Raw genomic sequence first — 5,000 nt, 5'->3', positions numbered from 1 at the left:
AGCGAACACTTTCAACAATCATGCCAACCCTGTGGGAGAGGAGTACGTGGAATGTAAAAGACATTGGTGTAATATTGTGTGAAAAAGAAAGTTTTCAACTGTTGTTTAAAAGAGGTGAAAGAGGTGCAGTGTCTGACAGAGAAAGAAAGAGAGTTCCAGAGTGGTGGTGCAGCACAGCTGCTTCCTGTTGAAGCGCTCAACTTTTAGTAGCCTGGTGTCAGCGGATGATCTGAGTGTGCATGATGGGGTGTATATATGTGCAGGAGTTCAGAAAGGTACTGAGGGGCACTTCCTGAGAAGACCTTGAAACACAGACAAGCGACTTTGTACTTGATACGCTGTTCCACCGGCAGCAAGTGGAGTGTGCATAGCAGGGCAGTGACATGCTGTGTTTTCTTTGACTGACCTAAAGATGATGCGAGCTGCATCAAAAACACATTAAAACTAGGGTCTTATTAGCTTCTATAAGGTCGAATTGGCACTGAAAAATATTCCCTGACCCATGAAATTAACATGAATACCATATGGCTCCCACGTAGGCATATCGATCTCCCAACCAGAAAAAAAAAGTCGATGAACATTAAAAGTGCCTGGGTGGCAAAAACACGGAACAGCTCATTGCGAGAAGCTATAAATGGTATACTTCCTGGTTTTTCTGATGAGTCATTGGCAAGCTGCCAGCAGAGGTACCGGTTCTAACAAGAAAAGAAAATGCGAATCAGCGAAGACTGCAAATCTCAGATCGTTTCCCACGTGACTCTGACGCAGCTTCTCATTGGCTACGCAAAACAAATTGCACCTCCTCCATCACCCTGCCACCTCGGCCCATACCTGATAAGAATCTGCCACTTACCACCTGCCTTCATTTGGTTTCTAAGTATTTGTGAGGGTAAAGCATCAGTTTTAGCAATGAATCAAGACTAAACAGCTTCGTGACAGACGTCTGGGTTCCAAGCCGGCTGTGGCAGGTGAAAAAGTCTGCGGGCGAAGGTATAGAATACTTTGAATTATCTAACACAACACAACACAACACAACACAACACAACTGAAACAAAAAATGAAATAAAGCAAAGGGCAATGCAATTTGTTGTTTATTTATCATCATTTCCTGTTTTGTATTCTAAATTTATTTGGTTGTTGATGTTTGTTTTGCTGCAACGTCTTTTTTCCCTTTCTGTTAATAATAGTTTTTTTTGGGCCGTTTTATACGTAAGCTATCTGTCGGAATTTGGAGCTTATTGTATAGGGAATGGGTGTTTTTTTAGAAAATATTTTTTGGTTTTTGTTGTTGGTCTGTCAGTGCTTCTCTTTTTACATTTAGTCAAGTTTTGACTAAATGTTTTAACATAGAGGGGGAATCGAGACGAGGGTCGTGGTGTATGTGTGTGTGTGTGTGACTGTGTGTAGAGCGATTCAGACTAAACTACTAGACCGATCTTTATGAAATTTGACATGAGAGTTCCTGGGAATGATATCCCCGGACTTTTTTTCCATTTTTTCGATAAATACCTTTGATGACGTCATATCCGGCTTTTTGTAAAAGTTGAGGCGGCACTGTCACACCCTCATTTTTCAATCAAATTGATTGAAATTTTGGCAAAACAATCTTTGACGAAGGCCGGACTTTGGTATTGTATTTAATTCAGCTTGGTGGCTTAAAAACTAATGAATGAGTTTGGTCATTAAAAATTGGAAACTTGTAATTAACAATATTTTTTTTACTAAACGATCCAAAAACAATTTCATCTTATTCTTCGTCATTTTCTGATTCAAAAACATATACATATGTTATATTTGGATTACAAACAAGCTCTGAAAATTAAAAATATGAAAATTATGATTAAAATTAATTTTCCGAAATCGATTTAAAAACAATTTCATCTTATTCCTTGTCGGTCCCTGATTCCAAAAACATATAGATATGATATGTTTGGATTAAAAACAAAATCAGTAAGCTAAAAAAGAATAGACATGCAGAAAAGGTTATCCTGCTCAGCGCGACCACTACCGCACTATTCTGGCTTGTCGATTTCACTGCCTTTGCCACGAGCGGTGGACTGACGAAACTACGAGTATGCGGTCTTGGTGAAAAAAGCAGTGCGTTCAGTTTCATTTTGTCAGTTCGACAGCTTGACTAAATGTTATTATTTCGCCTTACGCGACTTGCCTTTTCTCTCTTTTTGTGTGTGTGTGTAAGTGTTTCTTTTTAGTCTTTGATATAACGGTTTTTAGCATGATACGTACTATATATATATGTATTTATGTCGCTTTCCCCTTCCTTAAATCTATCTTCCGTACATGTTGTCGGGCATTTTGCTTCAATTGATACGATCACAAGTGTACTCCGCGCGATTGGCTGTTCAGTAAGTATTCTGATTCCAGATTTGCTTCAAAAGGGTAGGAGAATTTGTATTTTCTATTTTACTGGGTAAATGAGAAGCGTGATCATTTATCTTCTTTGAATATTACTTTGTTTAAAGCATCATGTTTGGTTTTTTTTACAAAAAGGGCTGGGCCAACTTGTAAGGTTAGCGTCACGTACAATCTAAAAGGCCGCTGTCTGTCTGACTGTCTGTCTATCTGTCTGTCTGTATGTCTGTCTGTCTGTCTGTCTGTCTGTCTGTCTGTCCGTAACACTTTTCATCGCTAAAAACTTCGGTGTTCGGGCGATTTGTCTGAAATTTTGCATGATATATGTCATCATTATCTGTGAGGAAAATATTGGGCCAATAAGCGATATAGCGCTCACGCGGGCTTTTTTGCGCTTCAGTATATAGCTCGGGCGTTTCGTGACGATTTGCCTCAAATTTCGCATTTACTTGGACATTGGCGCAATTTGTCCACCGAATTGCCGACGAATCGCTTAATAATCTATGCAGCTAGCAAAGAAAGAAAGCGCATGAGGCCGCTTTATTGCAAAACACGGACAGGCTTGTTCGATATTCCGGTGATTACCTATCATTCTCCCTACAACGGTTCTTGAGGGGTAAAACTATCTCATGTTAACTGCTTCTAGCGTGTGTCTTGTGTCAAAAACAAAGCTCGTTAAAAACATGTATGGTCTCTCTCTCGTGTCCTGTTTTCGCGACAAAGTGTGTGTGTGTGTGTGTGTGTGTGTGTGTGTGTGTGTGTGTGTGTGTGTGTGTGCGTGCGTGCGTGTGTGTGCGTGTGCGTGCGTGCTTGCGTGCGTGTGTGTGCGTGCGGGCGTGCGTGCGTGTGTGTGTGTGTGTGTGTGTGTGTGTGTGTGTGTGTGTGTGTTTCTCTGTGTTTGGGTCTGTGTGTATGTGTGTGTTCTAGTGTACAGTACCCGGCGAAAGAAACGCAACTCATTCGCGCCCACTGTTGCAGTGATTTATTGTCATTTTCAAATTGTCGTAAAATATGAACCAGACAAGGTACATAAAAAAGGAAGACAGATTCGTGGAGGATATATTACTGGCTGCATGATTAATGTTAATCGGGTTTTTTTTTTTTATCTTTTCATAAACTGTGTTATACAACAGGGTAGGGGTCAATCGAGTCGTGATTGCAGGCGAACGTGTCACTTCGACACGCTACAAAATTCGTAAAAATGCACATTTTGCAACCAGGTAAAGACAGTTGTGGAGGAAACTCATCTCTCAACATGATCATTTAAATTCATTTATTCGCGAAAGCGTAACATGATTACAAAAATGAACATAAATCATTTAGACGGTGTTAAAAAGGATTGTTTGGAAAAAGCTCCTTCAGGCGAATATGTCACTTCGGCACGCTACAACATTCGTAATAATGCATATTTTTTAAAAACGTAAAAACAGATTTGGAGGAAATTCATTTCTCAACATGATCATTTTATTAGAAGTATTCGCCAAAGCGTGACATTATCGCAGTTTGGGACAACGATCTTCAAAGTGACAGTGGGCGTCTATTTCAGCACTTCGAAGCGGACCTGCTCATCTTAGGGACTGTGTTTGTTCGTTTGTTTGTTTATTTATGTGTCACTGTGAGTGTGTATCGATGTGTCTGTGTGTGTGTATTTGTGTTTATGAATTTGTTTGTATGTGTTAAGGGAGGGGGAACGTGTGCGTTTGGGTTCATAGTACTTTCTCACGAATCACAACGCTAACAGGTCATTGGTTAAAAACTCCTTTTTTTTTTAAAGCGCAGGATTTTTTTTCTATCTATAGCATGTTCGTGTAGAACAGACACTTGGTCACAAAAAGCATCTGATTTTAAAACAAATCATAACGTCAATATCGTGCGAAGGAGCTTTTTCCCAAACTACCCTTGATGAAGAACATGTCTGATAGAGATTCGTTTGAAACTCTGTCTTAGGAGGTAGTAAAACACAACGTGGGAATGTATTCACGGTTTTTCCCAGACCCGGAGGTCTGGGTTATGCGGAGGCATTTGCCTGTGTGAACGGTGACATTCCGGAACTAGTTTTAGCGCCATTTTGTAGTGAAATACGTCATCAGTTTGTGTACACAGAAAGTTGTGACATCCGTCACCCTATGGGAGGTGTGAAGGCAACATTGTTGTTCATCTGTAGAAAGTTGTGAAATCCGTCACCCTATGGGAGGGGTGAAGGCAAAATTGGTCATCACTGAGTTTGTGTAACACAGGAAGTTGTGAATTACAAAATTGTTCAACAAAAACATCAGAGATCGAATTGTGCAGGGTCAACCGCAACAAACTCAAACCGAGCCATGCATACAAAAGGTCAATTTGAAGGGGCTTATTGTCCGTCAGGTCTTAATTGCCTATATTGGACATGAATTGTCGAGTTTTACGCCCTCACGGCTTTTTGATGTTTGCGTGTTTAGGTGGTATGTATAAGCCATCTGCACTTATGGTAGAATGACCAAGATCTTTAACGTGCCATTGTGGTGACACGGGGGTGGGAGATGGATACCGTCTCTGGGTCTGCACATGAAGTTGACCCGTGTCCGTCCCGGCCCCGAACCAGCGACCTCTCGATCACAAGTCCAGTGCTCTACCACCTGAGCTACCCGGGC

The 5,000-nt window shown here is 40.9% G+C and overlaps 1 protein-coding gene across 4 annotated transcripts in view; it reads left to right on the top strand.

Moving 5' to 3' along the window:
* Positions 1-837: 837 nt before the first annotated feature.
* LOC138971548 (sushi, von Willebrand factor type A, EGF and pentraxin domain-containing protein 1-like) overlaps positions 838-5,000 on the top strand; it is a 91,945-nt gene continuing 87,782 nt past the window's right edge. For all 4 annotated transcript variants that reach the window (XR_011457290.1, XR_011457289.1, XR_011457288.1 and 1 more), the window contains exon 1: positions 838-990. The gene's annotated coding sequence lies outside the window, so the exon portion shown is untranslated. The remainder of the gene's footprint in view (positions 991-5,000) is intronic.

Source organism: Littorina saxatilis, linkage group LG7 (assembly GCF_037325665.1).
Source record: "Littorina saxatilis isolate snail1 linkage group LG7, US_GU_Lsax_2.0, whole genome shotgun sequence".
Lineage (NCBI taxonomy): Eukaryota > Metazoa > Mollusca > Gastropoda > Littorinimorpha > Littorinidae > Littorina > Littorina saxatilis.
This window is presented reverse-complemented; position numbering and strand designations above follow the sequence as displayed.